General features: G+C 42.5%; 1 protein-coding gene across 6 annotated transcripts in view; it reads right to left on the bottom strand.

Moving 5' to 3' along the window:
• The window catches only part of LOC100297099 (P antigen family member 3), a 418811-nt gene that overhangs the window by 375556 nt on the left and 20837 nt on the right, over positions 1-22418 (bottom strand). The gene's annotated exons all lie outside the window — the stretch shown is intronic.

The raw sequence follows: 22418 nt of genomic DNA, 5'->3' as shown, positions 1-22418 counted from the left end.
CTCTGTATTCTTGCCTGGAGAATCCCCACAGTCAGAGTACCCTGGTGGGCTACAGTCCCTGGGGTCGCAAACAATCTGACATGACTGAGCAACTAAGCACAGCACAGCACGTGGTAGTTTTATTCCTAGTTTTTAAAGCAATCTCCATACTGTTCTTCTTAGTGGCTGCATCAGTTTTCATTTTCAAAACAGTATAGGAGGATTCCCTTTTCTCCACATCTGCTCCAACATTTATTGTTTGTAGGTTTCTGAAGATGGCCATCTGACCAGTGTGAGGTGATACGTAATTGTGGTTCTGATTTGCATTTCTCTCACGATGAGTGATGTTGAGCATCTTTTCATGTGTTTGTTGACAGGTTCTGTTTTCACTCTGGAAGTAATTGACACTTGAACATCACTGTAGAGTTCTCAAAAGGTTTGTTTTTGTTTTTTCTTTGGTAATCAAATGAAGGCAGCAAAAAGGAGTCATTATCGCAGAATAGGATCATCATCCTCTTCAACTGAGGAAACTGAGTCACAGCAAGTGTAAGTAACCTGCCCAAGGTCACAGAAGGAATAAGCAGAGGGACCTTGATTCAAATCTAGGCATCTGTGGTTTCATCACCTCCAAGCTAGGCAGCCACAAAGTGATGGTTTCCAGATCTGCACATCAGGCTCAGTCCTCTCTTTCTGACTACAGACTTCCCTAGACAACTGACAGGTCTGTAGGGAAACTGCGCTCAACAAGTGCTAGGCAACTTCTGGGACACCGGAGATGCTTCCACAGGGAAGAGAAGTGTAAGACACACTGGGTCCCACAGGCCTTTACCTACCCCCTGAAGGGAGTCTGTTCCTGCAGACACACTCTGAAGATGTCCTGAGCACAGGCCGTCACCTTCTTTTGGACCTCCAAGAGAACCCGGGGACTGTAATATACCTCAGAGGTTGAAAGCACTGTCTTTAACAGCACAATGAGTCAGGACACAGCAGTGTAAGCCCATCATCGGGGGATGTGCCAAAAAATATCCAGAAGAGATCCCTAAAGGAGAACATTTCTGGAGGTGGGTTTTCATGGGTGTGCACCAAACAAGGGATTGCTTAACTGTATTTTTCCCAATAAAATCCTGTTCTTATTTGGTCTTCATCTGAGCATGGGAGTTAATTTGATAACGCAAGAAACAGTTTAAAACTGCAACTGAGCACAGGCAGCAGATATGCTGATAGCCGATCCTTCTACATCAACATCAACAGCTATAGTTCTCAGCCATCTTTAATCTTTGAAGCACTATGCTGATCTATGCATGAAGTTATCTCCACAGTGTTTTAGAAATGTATTCAGCTAACTAGGCACAAGGGATCCTGCCAAGAACTAAAACGTACTGAGTTTCACTAACAGCAGGGAGGCACTTTGTCATATCAGAGAGGCTTTGTAACCAACCCCCGCCCCCAGTTATGTCTCCACCAGTCTCACTCTCTTTATCAGATATAAGGAATTGAGAGGCAAACAGAGCCTCAGGAAGTGTTTTTAGTGGCTGCAGGACAGCTCTGGAGATGACCCAGCTGCCATGGTGGTCTGGAAAGAACAGGGAATGGAAGTCTGGCTGGCTCCACCTATGTTCAGATCTGTGCTCTTCTGCTCATGTGTGTGTAAACTGTGAATGATAAAACTGCCACCTCAAGAACCCTCCCCCAGCCTCCCGAGAATGTGCCCTGACCAGGGACCCACACCACATCACACTTCCAGACACTATGGCAGGGGTCAGATGTTCTCTTCTGTGTTCCCAGAGTTCTACAATTTAAATCCTGCCATCGCTTTTCTCACACAGCACGTGGCAGTCATCTGCTTGGAGGTTACAGTCCCCATCATCCCTAACCAATTCGCAGAGGTAGGAGGAGACATAATGTCTGATCCCTGCTTAGAACTACTTCCTCAGTGAATGAAGGACCGTGACTCAATGTAAATACTTGATCAATAAAGGGTAGCTCTTCTTGGACCAGTTACTTTTGTGTCAATATTGACACAGGAGAATAGAGTAAGCAGGACATCTGTGGAATCAGATTCTCTTCCTTTGGCCATGGAGGGTGGGGGGCGGAGGGGGGCGACTGCATCTTTCATATGACCCCTAATTCTGGAAACTCCTAATCAAAGAGGCTGCAAGTTTCATTACACACATGTGGGTCACTCTGTTGCCTCATAAGCCACAGTTCTAGCTTCACAGTGGAACTGGGGTCAAGATCCTGAGAGCACCAGTCAGGTCACTGAACGTTTCCCAAGAACCAGGTGGCAGTGTAGGCCCCGCAACTATGTGTCCAGATGATGGGCTGTTGAATGACCTCAGGCTGCTAGTGGAGTCTGTGACACTGTGCCTGGAGCACAGGCATCTATGGAGTCGGGGACATGGGCACAGGGAGGAAGCACATGTCGAGTCCAGGTGAGGCCGTCAGCCTCACTCAGAGCTGTCCCTCCTGCATCCTCCTCACTCCTTGCTTGCCCCGCCTCAACTGTGTCTGCTCTTTCCCCCTGTCCTGCCTCTGCCTCCCTTGAAGGCCTGGCACAGGCCTCTCCTTCAGCACCTATGACCCCTGCTTGTCCCTGTTGGTCCACTGACAGAGCAGATGCTCACCCACTGCCGTGTGATCTTGTCCCTGCTTTCCATTTGCTTCCGGTTGCCCCCGCCTCCTGGCTGTGTCTGCCCCCAGCATTTATCCCCATCGTTCCCTCTTCTGCAATATCCTGACCCCAGATGTATGCTGTGCTGTGCTGACTCCTTTCCCCCTTCATGTCTTTGTGAAAATATCACCTCCTCAATGAAGTCCACCTTGGTTGCTGTGGTCAATACTGTGATTGAAGCTCTCCCCCTTGTTGCCCACAGTACCAGTCCCTTACAGGATTTACATTTATCTGATCACAGTACGATCACCTTCTAACACACTGTATAATGTCCTGGGTTGTTATGGGGAGGGTTTACTTGGTGCCTCCTAGCCCTTCCCCTTCAGGGAGAGTCAAGTCCAGTGCAGGGATATCTGTGGGCTGGCCACTTGTATCCACCACAGAGAGCCAAGAAAACCCTTGATGAATATTTGCTGCCTGAAGCAATGTGCCTGCCTTCCTGCTAGACTGTGAGACCCCTGAGGGTCCTGTTCTTCTCGTCCTTGGGGCAGGCCCTCCCTCCACGCAGGGAGAGGGCCTCAAGTTGCGGGTGCCTCAGTTTCAGCCACACCTCCAGCCCAGCAGCTCTGTGACCTGGGACTCAGGAGTCACCTGGCTTCACTTCAAAGTGTAAACGCCTGTCTTTAAAGGAATGTAGGTATTTTCAATGTTTAGATTTTGGGCCTCATGTTTTTGGGCACCCACATTGAATATGAATTGTTGCAGCTTCTGAGACACAGCTTCCAAATTTTTTATGAATTTGGTTGTGCCAATGGGAAACAATATGAAACATCCTGAAATGTGAAGTCATGTGGGCCTTAGGAAGCATTACTATGAACAAAGGTAGGGGAGGTTATGGAATTCCAGCTACTTCAAATCCTAAAAGATGAGGCTGTTACTGTGCTGCACTCAATAGGCCAGGAGATTTGGAAAACTCAGCAGTGGCGACAGGACTGGAAAAGGTCAGTTTTCATTCCAATCCCAAAAAGGGCAATGCCAAGGAATGTTCAAACTACTGCACAATTGTGATCATTTCACATACTAGCAAGGTCATTCTCAAAATCCATCAAGCTAGGATTCAACAGTACGTGGATGGAGAAGTACCAGATGTACAACATAGATTTAGAAAAGGCAGAGGAACCAGAGATCCAATTGCCAACATCTGTTGGATCATAGAAAAAGCAAGGGAATTCCAGAAAAACATCTACTTCTGCTTCACTGACTACACTAAAACCTTTGTGTGGATCACAACAAACTGGAAAATTCTTAAAGAGATGGGACTACCAGATCACCTTACCTGCCTCCTGAGAAAGCTGTATGCAGGTCAAGAAGCAACAGTTAGAACCGGACCTGGAACAACGGACTGATTTAAATTTCAGAAAGGAGTACATCAAGGCTGTAATATTGTCACCCTGCTTATTTAAATTATATGAAGAGTACATCATGCAAAATTTCGGGCTGGATGAAGCTCAATCTGGAATCAAGATTGCTTTTAAAAATAACAATATCCTCAGATATGCAGATGACACCACCCTTATGGCAGAAAGCAAAGAGAATCTAAAGCGCATCTCCAGGCTGGTGAAAGAGGAGCATGAAAAAGCTGGCTTAAAACTCAACATTCAAAAATTAAGATCATCCTTTCCGGTCCCATCACTTCATGGCAAATAGATGGGGAAAAAATGGAAACATCAACAGATTTTATTTTGGGGGGGCTCCAAAACCACTGTGGACTGTGACTGCAACCATTAAATTAATAGATGCTTGCTCCTTGGGAGAAAAGCTATGACAAACCTAGACAGCATGTTATAAAGCAGAGACATTATTTTGCCAACAATGGCCCATATCGTGAAAGCTATAGTTTTTCCAGTAGTCATGTATGGATGTAGTTGGACGATAAAGAAGGCTGAGCACCAAAGAAGTGAAGCTTTCAAACTGAGATGCTGAAGAAGTTTGGATTGCAAGGAGAGCCAATAAGTCAGTCCTAAAGAAAATCAACCCTGAATATTCATTGGAAAGACTGATGCTGAAGCTGAAACTCCAATACTTTGGCTACCTGGTGTGAAGAGCCAACTTATTAGAAAACATCTTGATGCTGGGAAAGATTGAGGGCAGGAGGAGAAGGGGGTGAAAGAGGATGAAATGGTTGGATGGCATCATTGCCTCAATGGACATGGGTTTATGCAAACTCCGGGATATAGTGAAGGACAGGGATGCCTGGCATGCTTCAGTCCATGCGGCTGCAAAGAGTCAGACATGAATGAGCTATTGAACAACAACAACGTGAAATGCTTCAATCCCTGATAGCTCAGCTGGTAAAGAATCTGCCTGCAATGTGGGAGACCTGGGTTCATTCCCTGGGTTGGGAAGATCCCCTGGAGAATCGAAAGGCTACCCACTCCAGTATTCTGGCCTGGAGAATTCCATGGACTGTATAGACCATGGGGTCACAAAAAGTCCCATACAATTGAGCGACTTTCACTTTCAGCAAGTGTAGTACTTGTTTTTTCTCTTTTCTTATTCTTACTTGTCAAGCTTTCCATTTAAAAATACAAGAGGAAGTTTTCCACACCCCCTCCCTGCCCCCAGCCCAATAAGGGCTTCCCAGGTGGCACAGTGGTAAACAACCTGCCTGCCAATGCAGAAGACAGGAGGACATGGGTTAGATCCCTGGATCGAGAAGATCCCCAGGGAGAGGAATTGGTAACCCACTCCTGTATTCTTGCCTGGAAAACCCCATGGACAGAAGAATCCAGCAGGCTATCAACCATGGTGTCACAAAGAGTCGGACAGGACTGACCACCCATGCAGCCTTCCCCCCCCCCCCACGCCCTGCCAGTATTCAGGTGACTTGCTCCCAGTGTCTTCAATGCACTCCTGCTTGACACACAACTGCAGGAAGATTTCAATTACTTTTGCAAAAGAGAGGCTAACAAGCATTCATTTACATTTTGGAATGACTGGAAATGTTGGGAAGAGTTAAAATGGCCTTGTCGTTTTCTCCTTGGGGTGTGACCTCCAGTTCCCCTGCACTTCTCGGGTTGGAAGTCTTCCCCAGACTTCAGGATACCAGACAGCTGAGCAGAGGGGCCGCACCAGAGAGCAAGGCTCAGAGGCAGGAGGCAGGTTTGGAGAAAGCAGACATGTCAATGACAAAGAAGGTTTCCACCATGGGTTGTACAGTGGTGCTTCTGTCTGATGGCTTTGTTGTGGAACTGATGATATTCTGCAGGTTTGGGAATAAGTGAAGATGGAGAGAGGGGAAGATTTACATTCAACAGAGGATATATAAGAAAACAGTGTTTCATGCAGCCAACACCAAAGAGACCTCAGACCATGGAACTGGAATCCTATAAACCCCAAAGTTCACAGCCCAAAACATAGTAAATCCCTCAAGGTTTCAACACCCTCAGTCCCTAGCTCACAGACTTATCTCCAGGTCAGAGATGGCACACTCAGGGTGCAGAAGCCACCGAAGGGTCAGAGACCTCCCATGCTTTGTCAAATACACTTTGTGATGTCACAACCTAGGGTATGAACACCTAGGGTATTCACGTCCCCTGAAATCCCTACGTGGATCATTCCTAGTTGTGGACTTGAAGCTCTTCTAGGGAACTGGACATAAGGAGTCCAGCTTCTTGCCTAGACTTCCCACCTTACAAATGGTGCCAGGATGCCAGTAAAGGCACATTCACTCCCCTGCCTCACTGAGGCCAGTGTGAACTGGTGAAACACCTTTGCAGGGGTCTGTGGCAGCACTCCTCAGAATTTGCATTCCCTCCTGCCCTCACCTTCACCAGCATTTGCCTTCATGAAAGAGAGACATGTGTCAGTCTTATTTTGTGATGCCTCCTTGGTGTTTAGAATAGTGTCAGGCACATGCACGCAGTAGGTACTCCAGAGATGTTTGTTTTGCCAAGGAAGTCTTTGATCCAGCGGTCTCACTGCTATGAATGTGCCTTAAAGAAATATTCCCATGCTCAGAGATGTGTGTACAATGACAGCAAATTTCTAGGGGAAACTCTAGTGCCCATTGATAGTCAGTGACCATTTGCTTAAATTTTCATTAATTTCTTTCAACTGTGTTTTGTCATTTTCAGTGTACAAATCTTACACCTCCTTGGTTAAATTAACTCCCAAGTATATTGTTTTTTTCTTATTCTATTATAACTGGAATCTTCTTACTTACTAGGAGTATTCACCACTAGTACAGAAATACAGTTGAGTTTTGTATATTGAAGCTGGTGATGATTTCACAGGTGTGTATATAGCTTTTTAACATATCAAACATCTGACAATAAAGTGGCTTAAAAAAAAAAAACTAATATGAAAGCGAAATAAAGGCATTCCCAAATTAAAAAAAAAAACAAACTCAGGGAATGTTTTGATAAAACTGTCTTACAAGAAAAACAAAAGGAAATTATTCAGTCTGCAATAAGTGAATTCAGATGTTAATCAGAATGCATGTGAAAAAAAGAAAGTACAGGTAAAGTTACTTATATGAACAGCAATACTTTATGAATACATATTTCACTCCTTTCTTCCTGTATTTAAAAAGCAACTGTCTAAAACAATATCACAGAAATTATTGTTGTGAAAATGGTAGTTTCTTAGTCATGTCTGACTCTTGGTGACCCCATTACTGTAGCCCGTCAGGCTCCTCTGTCCATGGGATTCTCCAGGCAAGAATACTGGAGTGGTTAGCCATTCCCTTCTCCAGGAGATCTTCCTGACCAAGGGATCAAACCCCGGTTTGCTGCACTGCAGACAGATTGTTTACCATTTGAGCAACCAGAGAAGTCCAATTATTGTTGGGCCAATAACATATGGAATGTAATATATTTGCAATAACAGCACAAAGGATGTAGTTGGGAGCAAAGCTGTATTAGGTAAGGAAAAAACAAGTCTGGTTCCTTAGATGTCAAATCCACACGAATATATGCAAAGACTCAGAAATCATGACAGAGAAGGTGGATTTAACATAAGCTTTAAATAGATACCTGATACTCTGCCTTATATCAGCTTTTCATAGACATAATGTTATATATAATACAGCGATGATAAGAATGTATTAATGGGATGTACCCTTTGTAGATTTACTATATATGTGACAATATGAGGAAAAGAGGGAAACTGGAATAGGGCGATATAGGAGTACTGTTTCTGTATCTCATTAGAATTAGTATAAATTTCAAGCTGATTGTGATAAAGTAAGATGTTTATGATAGCCTATAGCTAAGGAAATAACTTAAAAGTAGTGGGAAAATCAGTAAAAAATTTAAAATGGTACATTAGAAAATATCCATTGAATGCAAAAGAGAGCTGTAAAATGAGGACCATAGAAAAATACGACATGAGACCGAAAAATATATAGGCAGATGTAAGTCTGTATCAACACTAAATGTGAATAGATAAAACAATCTAACCAGAAGGCAGACATTGAAAGACCAGTTTAAAAAAAAAAAAAAAAAAAACCAACAAGATCCAACTATATGTTTTCTACAGAGGACACAGTTTAGATTCAAAATACATAAATTAGCATGTATGTGTGTGTGTGTTCAGTCGCTCAGTTGTGTTCAACTCTTTGGGCCCCTGTGGACTGTACCTGCCAGGACCCCTGTCCATGGAATTTTTTAGGCGAGAATACTGGAGCGGTTTGCTATTTGCTAGTCCAGGGGATTTTCCAGACTCAGGGATCGAACCTGAGTCTCCTGCACTGGCAGGTGGGTTGTTTACCAGTAGCGCCACCTGGGAAGCTTTATATGACCCAGCAATTCTACTCCTGGAAAATTTTAACCAAGAGAAATGAAAACGTGCTCACACAAAAGACGTGTACTCAAATATTCCACACATGAATTCCTAATAACCAAACCTAGAAACAACCCAACTATTCAACAACTGGTATACAAATGAAGGAAAAACAAGAGTATAGCCGTACAAAGAAACACTACATGGTAATAAAAAAAAAGGGGGGGGCACTAATGCATGTAACAGCAAGGATGCATCTCAACTGTGCAAAAGAGAGAAACCAGACACAGAAGGCTACATATTATATGATTTCAAGTCAATGGACTTCTGGAAAAGGCACAGCTGTTTGCACATATAGCTGTTGCATATATCTGTGCATGCCAGGGTATAGAAGTGCAGGAAGGAGTGTGAATACAAACAGCCCAAGGGAACATTTTTGAACAATGGGAAGCTTTCTACATTTTTATTGTGGTAGCATTTATACCACAATATACATTTGTAAAAACTCTATTATTATATTAAAAAGATGATACATCATGACCAAGTGGACTTTATCCCAGGGATGTAAGGATTCTTCAATATCTGCAAATCTATCAATGTAATACACCACATTAACAAATTGAAAAATAAAAACCACATGATTATCTCAATAGATGCAGAGAAAGACTTTGACAAAATTCAACATCCATTTATGATAAAAAAAAAAAACCTCCAGTAAGCAGGAATAGAAGGAACATACCTCAATATAATAAGAGCTATATATGACAAACCCTCAGCAAACATTATCCTCAATGATGAAAAATTGAAAGCATTTCCCCTAAAGTCAGGAACAAAACAAGGTTGCCCACTCTCACCACTACTGTTCAACATAGTTTTGGAAGTTTTGTCCACAGCAATAAGAGCAGAAAAAGAAATAAAAGGAATCCAGATTGGAAAAGAAGAAGTAAAACTCCCACTGTTTGCAGATGGCATGATCTTCTACATAGAAAACCCTATAAGACTCCACCAGAAAATTACTAGAGCTAATCAATGAATATAGTAAAGTTGCAGGATATAAAATTAACACACAGAAATCCCTTGCATTCCTATACACTAACAATGAGAAAACAGAAAGAGAAATTAAGGAAACAATTCCATTCACCATTGCAACGAAAAGAACAAAATACTTAGGAATATATCTACCTAAAGAAACAAAAGACTTATATATAGAAAACTATAAAACACTGGTGAAAGAAATCAAAGAGGACACAAGTAGATGGAGAAATATACCGTGTTCATGGATCAGAAGAATCAATATAGTGAAAATGAGTATACTACCCAAAGCAATCTATAGATTCAATGCAATCCCTATCAAGCTACCAACAGTATTTTTCAGAGAACTAGAACAAATAATTTCACAATTTGTATGGAAATACAAAAACTTCGAATAGCCAAAGCAATGTTGAGAAAGAAGAATGGAACTGGAGGAATCAACCTGCCTGACTTCAGGCTCTGCTACAAAGCCACATTCATCAAGACAGTATGGTACTGTCACAAAGACAGAAATATAGATCAATGGAACAAAATAGAAAGCCCAGAGAGAAATCCATGCACCTGTGGACACCTTATCTTCGACAAAGGAGGCAAGAATATATAATGGAGAAAAGACAATCTCTTTAACAAGTGGTGGGAAAACTGGTCAACCACTTGTAAAAAAATGAAACTAGAACACTTTCTAACACCATACACAAAAATAAACTAAAAATGGATTAAAGGCCTAAACGTAAGACCAGAAACTATAAAACTCCTCAGTTCAGTTCAGTTCAGTTCAGTTGCTCAGTCGTGTCTGACTCTTTGCAACCCCATGGATTGCAGCACGCCAGGACTCTCTGTCCATCACCAGCTCCCGGAGTTCACTCAAACTCATGTCCATCGAGTCAGTGATGCCATCCAGCCATCTCATCCTCTTTCGTCCCCTTCTCTTCCTGCCCCCTATCCCTCCTGCCCCCTATCCCTCCCAGCATCAGGGTCTTTTCCAATGTGTCAACTCTTCTCATGAGGGGGCCAAAGTATTGGAGTTTCAGCTTTAGCATCAGTCCTTCCAATGAACATCCAGGACTGATTTCCTTTAAAATGGACTGGTTGGATCTCCTTGCAGTCCAAGGGACTCTCATGGGTCTTCTCCAACACCACAGTTCAAAAGCATCAATTCTTCAGCACTCAGCTTTCTTCACAGTCCAGCTCTCACATCCATGCATGACCACTGGAAAAACCATAACCTTGACTAGATGGACCTTTGTTGGCAAAGTAACGTCTCTGCTTTTGAATATGCTATCTAGGTTGGTCACAACTTTCCTTCCAAGGAGTAAGTGTCTTTTAATTTCATGGCTGCAATCACCATCGGCAGTGATTTTGGAGCCCCCCAAAAATAAAGTCAGCCACTGTTTCCACTGTTTCCCCATCTATTTCCCATGAAGTGATGGCACCAGATGCCATGATCTTAGTTTTCTGAATGTTGAGCTTTAAGCCAACTTTTTCACTCCCCTCTTTCACTTTCATCAAGAGGCTTTTTAGTTCCTCTTCACTTTCTGCCATAAGGGTGATGTCATCTGCATATCTGAGGTTATTGATATTTCTCCTGGCAATCTTGATTCCAGCTTGTGCTTCTTACAGCCCAGCGTTTCTCATGATGTGCTCTGCATATAAGTTAAATAAGCAGGAGCAAAACATAGGCAAAACACACTCTGACACAAACCACAGCAGGATCCTCTATGACCCACCTCCCAGAGTAATGGAAATAAAAGCAAAAATAAACAAATAGGACCTAATTAAAATTAAAAGCTTCTGCACAACAAAGGAAACTATAAGCAAGGTGAAAAGACAGCCTTCAGAATGGGAGAAAATAATAGCAAACGAAGCAATGGACAAACAATTAATCTCAAAAATATACAAGCAACTCCTGCAGCTCAATTCCAGAAAAATAAACGACCCAATCAAAAAGTGGACTAAATAACTAAACAGACGTTTCTCCAAAGAAGACATACAGATGTCTAACAAATACATGAAAAGATGCTCAACATCACTCATTATCAGAGAAATGCAAATCAAAACCACAATGAGGTACCATTTCACGCCAGTCAGAATTGGTGCTATCCAAAAGTCTACAAGCAATAAATGCTGGAGAGGGTGTGGAGAAAAGGGACCCCTCTTACACTGTTGGTGGGAATACAAGCTAGTACACCCACTATGGAGAACAATGTGGAGATTCCTTCAAAAATTGGAAATAAAACTGCCATATGACCCAGCAATCCCACTGCTGGGCATAAACACTGAGGAAACCAGAATCGAAAGAGCCATGTATACCCCAATATTCATCGCAGCACTGTTTATAATAGCCAGGACATAGAAGCAACCTAGATGTCCATCAGCAGACAAATGCATAAGAAAGCTGTGGTACATATACACAATGGAATATTACTCAACCATTAAAAAGAATACATTTGAATCAGTTCTAATGAGGTGGATGAAACTGGAGCCTATTATACAGAGTGAAGTAAGCCAGAAAGAAAAACACCAATATAGTATTCTAATGCATATACATGGAATTTAGAAAGAAGGTAACGATAACCCTGTATGTGAGAGACAGCAAAAGAGACACAGATGTATAGAACAGTCTTTTGGACTCTGTGGGAGAGGGCGAGGGAGGGATGATATGGGAGAATGGCACTGAAATATGTAAAATATCATATGTGAAACGAATCGCCAGTCCAGGTTTGATGCATGATACAGGGTGCTTGGGGCTGGTGCACTGGGATGACCCAAAGGGATGGGATGGAGAGGGAGGTGGGAAGGTTGTTCAGGATGGCAAACACATGTACACTCATGGTGGATTCAGGTCAATGTATGGCAAAACCAATACGATTTTTTAAAGTAAAATAAATAAATTAATTTAAAAAAGAAACATGTAAAATTAAAACAAAACAAAACTTTACAAATTGTAATGCTTGAAAGTGTTGGCTTTTATTGCTTGTAGAAGGAAGTGTCAACCCACTCCAGTATTCTTGCCTGGAGAATCCCATGGACAGAGGAACCTGGACAGCTACAGTCCATGGGGTCACAAAGACCCGGACACAACTGAGCGACTAACACACACACACACGCACACCAATACTTTTTTTTAAAGGAAAAGAAACTTTGAAGTATTTAAATATTGGTTATTGTACCCATTAGACCATGAACTCAAAAACATAAAAATCTTATTTTGGAATTCTTCCCAGACCTGGCCAATTTCCAGGAATCCCCATGACAGTTTTGTACTCTTTTGACAGGACACACAAACTTGGTTTTAACCATGTTTATGATTCCCTCTCCTTCACCTCAAGTCCAAATTCTTGCTGAGTTCTATCCATTTAACTTTGTAAATGTCTAATGCATCTATACTTTTTCCTGTGTCCACCACATTTGCTCTAGTCCAAAGCCGCCCTCCATCTAATCGTCAAACCCCCTTCTAACTGGTCTCTCACATCCACTCAGGGTGTCTGTCTCCTTCTCTGCACTCTCTCCCCATCTCTCTTACAGTTGCAGAACTGTCTATGACTTTCTAGATAAAGGTTACTCTCCTACACAAGGACTTACAGGCATGGTCTAGCCCCTTCCCATCTTGCTAGCAACATCAAATGTACAGCTTCCTTTTCTTGTCTCTCTTATCAGGCTTCCTTCACACCCTCCAATTTCCTAAGTTCTCCACTTAGATTGTCCCCAATTTCTGAAGCCTCCTGGCTGGTAAACTCCTTCAAGCTAGGCTTCAACAGTATGGGAACCGATAACTTCCAGATATACAACTTAGGTTTCGAAGAGGGAGAGGAATCAAAGATCAAATTGCCAACATCCATTAAATCATGGGGCAAGTAAGGGAATCCCAGAAAAACATCTACTTCTGCTTCATTGACTACACTAAGGCCTCAACCTGTGTGGATCAGAACAAAGGTTGAAAATTCTTAAACATAGGGGAGTTCCAAACTACCTGACCTGTCTCCTGAGAAACCTTTATGCAGGTCAAGAAGGAATAGTTAGAACCATAGATGAAATGGCTGACTGCTTTAAAATTGGGAAAGGAGTATGACAAGTCTATATATTGTCACTCTGGTTATTTAATTTATACACAGAGTACATCATTGAAATGCTGGGTTGGATGACTCACAAGCTGGAATCAAGATTGCTGGGAGAAATATCAACAAGTTCAGATATGCAGATGATACCAATCTAATGGTAGAAAGTGAAGAATGACTAAACAAGCTTTTAATAAGTGTAAAAGAGGAGAGTGAAAAAGCTGGCTTAGAACTCAACATTTAAAAAACTAAGATCACAGTATCTGGTCCTATCACTTCACTGCAAATAGAAGGGGGGAAAGCAGAAGCAGTGACAGATTTTATTTTCTTGGGTCCCAAAATCACTGTGGCTGGTGAGTGCAGCCATGAAATTAAAACATGCTTCCTCCTTGGAAGGAAAGCTATGACAAAGCTAGCTTGCATAAATTCTCAGGCACTTCAGCAGTGTCCAATTTTTTACCACCCCAAGGACCAAGGCCCGCCAGGCTCCTCTGTCCAGGGGATTCTCCAGGCGAGAACACTGGAGTGGGTGGCTATGCCCTCCTCCAGGGGATCTTCCCAACCCAGGGACTGAACCCAATTCTCCTAAGTCTTTTGCATTGCAGATGGATTCTTTACCGCTGAGCCCCCAGGGAAGCCCATGACAAACCTAGACAGCATATTAAAAAACAGAGTCATCATTTTGTTGACAAAAGTCCATAGAGTCAAAACTATGGTTTTTCCAGTAGTGATGTACAGATGTGTGAGCTGGGTCACTAAGAAAGCTGAGTGCCGAAGAAATGATGTTTTCGATTGTGGTGCTAGAGATGCCCCTTGAGAATCTCTCAGACAGCAAGGAGAACAATCCCACCAATCCTAAAGGAAGTCTACTCTGAATGTTCACTGGAAGGACTGATGCTGAAGCTGCAATACTTTGGCCACCTGATGCAAATAACTGAATCATTGGAAAAGACCCTGATGCTGGAAAAGATAGAAGGCAGGACGAGAAGGCAGTGGCAGAGGGTTAGATGGTTAGATAGCATCACCAACACAATGGACATTAATTTGATCAAACTCGGGGAGATAGTGTAGGCTAGAGGAGCCTGGCATGCTGCTGTCCATGGGGTCACAAAGAGTCAGACACGACAGAATGACTGAACAACCACCACCACCACCACCTTACCTTTGAGCTTCCCTAAGGTGCCACACGGAGAAGGCAATGGCACCCCACTCCAGCACTCTTGCCTGGAAACTCCCATGGATGGAGGAGCCTGGTAGGCTGCAGTCCATGGGATCACTAAGAGTCGGACACGACTGAGCGACTTCACTTACACTTTTCACTTTCATGCATTGGAAAAGGAAATGGCAACCCACTCCAGTGTTCTTGCCTGGAGAATCCCAGGGGCAGGAGAGCCTGGTGGGCTGACGTCTATGGGGTCACACAGAGTCGGACACGACTGAAGTGACTTAGCAGCAGCAGCAGCAAGGTGCCACAGCCCCACTCTCAGAGGGGCTAAGAAGTCTTCTGTGTCTCTCAGTGGTAAAGACTGAGACTTATGTCTTCACACACTCAGCGCCCCCTGCTTAGGGTTGATGATGTGTCCTTAGAATGCTCATCACTCCCTCTCAGAGCTCAGACCAGGGAACCTTCTCACAACAGTAATGGAGCACCCTGCCCTGCTACAGAAATGGGAGTTGTAGCTGTTTATCCCCTCTCAATGTGTTTTCTCCCTTTACATTCACATCCACATTTCTTTCTTGAGTCACCGAATCCAACTCTGCTCATCCCCAACTGGTTACTGAAACAAGTTGCACCTGCATCTCTATCAGGGAGGGTGCACGTAGCCCCGGTGCTATGTATTTTCTTTCTCCTTTCTCTTCGGAATCTGTAGGATCCCAGACACCACAAAAGGGGCTCCAGATCACCCACAAAAGGGGCAGTGCTGCAGAGGAAGCTGTGACTCTCATCCACAGCCTAGGTCAAAGCAGGACTGTGTTATAAAGTGCCACAAGCTGCCCCACTGCATCATGGGAGCCAAGAAAGCAACAGTCCGAAAGCCCTAACACAGACATTTCTGGGGATAGAACAGCAGTGTTTTCCTTGGGACCTGTCATTTGTTGTTTGGTTTGGGCCTATAGCATCTGACCTTTTTCACAATGCTTGCAGGCTTAGCCAGCCTTCCATCAGGAACTCTCTACTCCCCACAGCCCCCCACCTACCGTACCAAAGATATTACTTCTGACTTTAGTGGGCTGATTGGGTTTTCACCTGGCAGGGATACCAACACAACTTTTTTTATGCTGAAACCTCAAGATACCTGAGGAGAACGAGTCTTCAGAAAGTCCATTTTTCAATTATAATTTATAAACTGCCTATGTAACAATAAAGACACAATAAACTAAAATGCTAATAAAATGTTATTTGGAAATTATCTAGAATGTCACCCTTAAGAGAAAAAAACTTAGTATGTGGTCTATTGCCTTCCAGGTTTTGTTCTCTGCATTTAAGAAAATCTGGAGGTGGGGAGGTAATGTATTCATGATATTGTATCTGTGGTTCTATCTGTTTATCACTATGGTTATACTACTTTCCATAATTATGAGGGTGCTCCACTAATGTTGGTCAGAGGAAATACATGTTTATACCTTGATATGGACCAGGAACTGTTCTCTGTGATGTGTGCATGTTGACGTGACGCCCCATGGTCTTTCATGCACTTAGGAGACACTCTGTTCAATCCATACACAGATCCATAGTAATGTTTCATGCAGATGGACATGTTGATCTGCCTTTTGATCCAGAGTACACTAGAGACTGCACTGTATTCCAGATTGGGGGTCAGATACCACACCTCTCTGTTTCTCTCTGGCCTGGGCACCAGTCTGACTCAGCTCTTGCCAGCTAGCGGACTTTGTGCAAATTCATTCACCGATTAACGACTACGTGTCTCTGCACCTCAGCTGCGGAAAGGGATGATAGCATTAAAAATGCTTACCTCACGGTGCTGCTATGAGTATTCAAAGACTTTTTATGCATGTGTACACAGAGAGCTAAGCACGATCCAGAAGGGGAGCTCTTATTCTTGTGTCTCTTCACTTCTGTTTCCGCTTGTACTAGTAGCTCCCTGTCCCTGCCCCCACGCTTTCACCTCCCCCAGTCCCATTCTGCTCTCTCTCCCCTGTGCCCCCGTCCTCAGACTCTTCATCCAAAAACATACCTGAACATCCCACTATTTACCTCAGAAAATATCCATACCATCACCCTTCGATTAAACAATCATGAATATTAGCAGAAGAAATGAGAAACACAATAAAATGGGGAATGTGAAAACTGCACAAGAAATAAATCATTACTGATGAAAGTCTGACTACTAATAGTTTCATATCTTCAGAACTTGATACATGAGAATTAGACTTGATAAAATAATGGCAGAAAAGATAATGTGATGAGGTTCCTTAAATAAGACCTAACAAAATGGAGGCACACAGTGTGTTCATGGGTTCAGAAATTCAATATAATTAGGATGTTAGTAGTCCCCATACAGATTCATCAATTTCATACAATTCCAGTCAGAAATCCCGGCAGGACTTTTTTGTACATATAGAATAACTGATGATAAAATTTCTGTGGTAAGGCAAATGAACTAGAGTAGTCAAATGATTCTGAAAACCAATGTTGGAGGACTAACAGTAACCTTGAAGCTTCAACCAAAAGTTGTAAGCAACTAAGTGTCTATGAAGGGATGAATGGATATAGAAAACGTGGTGACACTGGTCAGAATGGCCATCATCAAAAAGTCTACAAACAACAAATCCTGGAGAGGGTGTGCAGAACAGGGAACCGTCTTACACAGTTGGTGGGAATGCGAACTGGTACAGCCAGTATGGAGAACACCGTGGGATTCCTTTAAAAACTGGGAGTAGAACTGCCATATGACCCAGCAATCCCACTGCTGGGCATACACCCTGAGAAAACCAGAACTGAAAGAGACACATGTACCCCAATGTTCATTGGAGCACTATTTACAATAGCTATGACATGGTAGCAATGTAGATGTGTCCATAGGCAGATGAGTGGGTAGTGAAGTTGTGGTACATATACACAATGGAATATTACTCAGCTATAAAAAGGAATGCATTTGAGTCCATTCTAATGAGGTAGATGAACCTGGAGGCTATTATACAGAGTGAAGTAAGTCAGAAGGAGAAAGACAAATATTGTATATTAATGCATATACATGGAATTTAGAAAGATGGTGCTGATGATCCTATGTGCTGGAGAGCAAAGGAGACGGAGATATAAACAACAGCCTCTTGGACTCAGTGGGAGATGGAGAGCGTGGGATGATTTGAGAGAATAGCATTGAAACATGTTTTTACCATATGTAAAATAGATGCCCAGTACAAGTTACATGCATGGAGCAGGGCACCCAAAGCCAGAGGGATAGGGTGGGGAGGGAGAGGGGAGGGTGGTTCAAGATGGGGGGCACACGTATTCCTATAGCTGATTCATGTTGATGTATTACAAAGACATCACAATATTGTAAAGTAATTATCTTCCAATTAAAATAAATTAATTGTTTGTCGGTTGCTTCATTTGCTATTATTTTCTCCCATTCTGAAGGCTGTCTTTTCACCTTGCTAATAGTTTCCTTTGATGTGCAGAAGCTTTTAAGGTTAATTAGGTCCCATTTGTTTATTTTTGCTTTTATTTCCAATATTCTGGGAGGTGGGTCATAGAGGATCCTGCTGTGATGTATGTCGGAGAGTGTTTTGCCTATGTTCTCCTCTAGGAGTTTTATAGTTTCTGGTCTTACGTTTAGATCTTTAATCCATTTTGAGTTTATTTTTGTGTATGGTGTTAGAAAGTGGTCCAGTTTCATTCTTTTACAAGTGGTTGACCAGATTTCCCAGCACCACTTGTTAAAGAGATTGTCTTTAATCCATTGTATATTCTTGCCTCCTTTGTCGAAGATAAGGTGTCCATATGTGCGTGGATTTATCTCTGGGCTTTCTATTTTATTCCATTGATCAATATTTCTGTCTTTGTGCCAGTACCATACTGTCTTGATAACCGACAAACAACTAATCTCAAAAATATACAAGCAACTCCTACAGCTCAACTCCAGAAAAATAAACGACCCAATCAAAAAATGGGCCAAAGAACTAAATAGACATTTCTCCAAAAAAGACATACAGATGGCTAACAAACACATGAAAAGATGCTCAACATCACTCATTATCAGAGAAATGCAAATCAAAACCACTATGAGGTACCATTTCACACCAGTCAGAATGGCTGCGATCCAAAAGTCTACAAGCAATAAATGCTGGAGAGGGTGTGGAGAAAAGGGAACCCTCTTACACTGTTGGTGGGAATGCAAACTAGTACAGCCACTATGGAGAACAGTGTGGAGATTCCTTAAAAAACTGGAAATAGAACTGCCTTATGATCCAGCAACCCCACTGCTGGGCATACACACTGAGGAAACCAGAAGGGAAAGAGACACGTGTACCCCAATGTTCATCGCAGCACTGTTTATAATAGCCAAGACATGGAAGCAACCTAGATGTCCATCAGCAGATGAATGGATAAGAAAGCTGTGGTACATATACACAATGGAGTATTACTCAGCCATTAAAAAGAATACATTTGAATCAGTTCTAATGAGGTGGATGAAACTGGAGCCTATTATACAGAGTGAAGTAAGCCAGAAGGAAAAACATAAATACAGTATACTAACGCATATATATGGAATTTAGAAAGATGGTAACAATAACCCGGTGTACGAGACAGCAAAAGAGACACTGATGTATAGAACAGTCTTATGGACTCTGTGGGAGAGGGAGAGGGTGGGAAGATTTGGGAGAATGGCAATGAAACATGTAAAATATCATGTAGGAAACGAGTTGCCAGTCCAGGTTCGATGCACGATGCTGGATGCTTGGGGCTGGTGCACTGGGACGGCCCAGAGGGATGGTATGGGGAGGGAGGAGGGAGGAGGGTTCGGGATGGGGAACACATGTATACCTGTGGTGGATTCATTTTGATATTTGGCAAAACTAATACAATTATGTAAAGTTTAAAAATAAAATAAAATTGGAAGAATAAAAAAAAAATAAAATAAATTAATAAAAATATGGTGACATATATAATGGAATGTTATTCAGTCACAAAGAAAATTCTGCTTTTTGCAACAACACGAATCGACTTTGAAGGCTTTACACTAAGTGAAATAAGTGAAGGAGAGAAAGATATATATTGTATATTCTCACTTATATGTGGAATCTAAAAAAGTCAACCTCACAGAAATGCAGTTTAGAATGTTGGTCTCCAGGGCCTGGAAAAAATGTTGGGTAAAAGGTACACATTTCCAGATATTAGATGAATAAGTTATGGGGATCCAATATATAGCATGGTGAATATAATTAACAAAACTTTATAACATAGTGAAATCTAAGAGGGTAGATCTGAAATGTTATTTCCTCAGCAATTTTTAAAAAGGATTATGTGAGGGGATAGAGTGCTAACTAACCCTGTTGTAATCGTTTTGCCAAATATTCATGTATTACATGCATTACATTGTATTACATTGGCATCTTAAACATGCAAGTTTGAGATGTAAAGTTATATGGTTATATGTCAATAGTACCTCAAAAAAGGTGGAAAAAATAAGAGTCATGAGTTTTTCCAGTCAGAGAGCCCTCAAGCTATATTCTGTGTCCCTCTGACATCTCCCCATCATTCTTGAACTTTCCCTTATTAGTGACATGACAAGGTGAACTAGGCTCATTTATCCTTTCCCTCCTCAGCCTGGGAACCCATAATTTAGTGGTGAATGGTATTCAGAAGCTAGGATCTAGGGATAGGTGTAATTATTGCCATTGGAATGTTGCTGTTTTCAGGAACTTGGGAATATATTCGTGTACACAATCACACGCACACTCACACATATTACACACAGCTATAGTTATATGTCAATCTAGCTACATATGCACACATATTGAAAACTACGAGTTTGCATGGAGACCTTTAATTCCAGTAGAATTCCTCAGAATTTGTTCTAGTTTACTTCCTTTCCATATTTGAAATTCCCTTTTCCAGAAATGACAGATGTGGCTCTCAGCATCCTTATGTATTTGCCAAGTTGATGAATCCTAATGCATATAAGTGATCCCTCATCCACAAAAGGGTCCTCCTCACAATCTGTGCAGAACCATCCCTTGCCCTTGACTTCCACACCTCACTCAAGCTTGAATCCACGAAGCAGTTAGCCTCCTTTCCACCCAATCCCCAGGGATATCCTTCTTCCCACCTTGGGCTCTGACTCTCTAGGCAGGGATGCCCCTTTACACATACACATGCCTTGCCTGGCAACACCTAATGGCTTTAGGACTGACTTGCTCAGGCACAAAAAAGGGAAGGGAAAGAAAGGGTAAGGACAGGAAAAGGTGAATATGTCCTAATACAGTCAGCCAATCAACATGAACTGGACCAAATCCAAGCAATGTGATGAAGCCAGTCGCTGTTTTTTTTTTTTTTTTCCCTTCTCATTGTCCTCCAGCTTCCCCTTCCTGCCTCTCTCCTTTGCCCCGGTTCCTTTTACCTTCTTAAGTCCTGCCCTCCATCTAGAGTAGCAGTATTACAAGGCATGATTCCCACATTATAACTGATCTCCGCTGCTTGGCTGACATTCAGCGTGAATGCAATTATTCCTGCTGCTGGGACACTCAAGCTCTCTGTCTCTCATGATGGACCAAAAAGTTTTACTCCTAATTTCAGGTATAGGTAGGAGAGAAGGTGCAGGGCACATGTTGGAGCCTTGAGTCCTTCATCTATGAAATGCAGACGACCACAGATTATGGGAGAAACAGAGACAGCAGCACCAGGCCCCTTTCAAAGAGTGGTACATGCCAAACCCAGTGCATCACAGGACTCCTTGACATTCAGGAGCATGCCAAGTAGATTTCCAGGCCAAGACTATTGCATTTATTGTTCCTTCTGCCTGGAAAGCTCTTCCCTTAGGTAACCCCATGGCCTGCTCCCTCAATTCCTCCAGATCTCTGCTTACTTGCCATCTTTTAGGGAGTCTTTCCCTCATTATCTTGAATAAAATAATAACATCATACCTACATATACCCTTTCCCCTGATCTAGCATTATCTTTCCTCATAGTGCCAGCCACCCTTGATTTATTTATAGACCACTAAGTCTATGAAAGGAGGACTTGGTCAGTTCTGTCCTGTCACAAACTCCTCGAGTGGTGCTCAGGTCTATGGCAGGTGCTCAGAAAACATTTTCTGAAGGATAGTCTTGAGCCAGGCCCTTTACACACATTGCTAACATGCACAGGTACCCTCCAAGATGGGCACTGGCTCCATTGTGTTAATTATGATACAAACTGAGATTCCATGAGACAAGTGATATGCTCAACAACACACAGTCAGCATGTAAGGTTCCAGGCTTCAGAATCATATCTTCCAGCTTCCAAACCCTCAGTTCCTGGACAGAGACCTCACAACCAAGAACATAAGAGGGTTTATTTCTAACACAAAGACTCGAAACAGCCCAGATAACCAGAGACACCAAAAAGAGCTCACTGAATCTCTGAAGACAGAGCTCACAACTCAGGTCTCAGACCCTCAAACACAACTGAGCCCATAACCATACACACTGTGACAAAGACCCTCCAAACAGACCAAAGTCTTCAAGACAGAAACAAATGAGAACTGCACAGATACTTCACATCATGGAGACTGACTCCCAAACCATTCGGACACTTACCAACCTAATACAAAACCCCTGAAGGGAAAGACAGAGGTTTTAATAACTCAAGAACATCATATAATCTTAAGATAAAGTCCCCAGACAAACGGAAAACCTGCACCCTGTTCACAGACTCCCAAAGAGCTCATAGTTACACCTTTAGACAAACCCATCCATAAAGCAGCTCAGAGACATCACAACTTGGGACCCAG

The sequence above is a fragment of the Bos taurus genome, chromosome X (genome assembly GCF_002263795.3).
Source record: "Bos taurus isolate L1 Dominette 01449 registration number 42190680 breed Hereford chromosome X, ARS-UCD2.0, whole genome shotgun sequence".
NCBI lineage: Eukaryota > Metazoa > Chordata > Mammalia > Artiodactyla > Bovidae > Bos > Bos taurus.
Note: the sequence above shows the minus strand (reverse complement) of the source record. Positions and strands in the feature narration are given on the sequence as shown.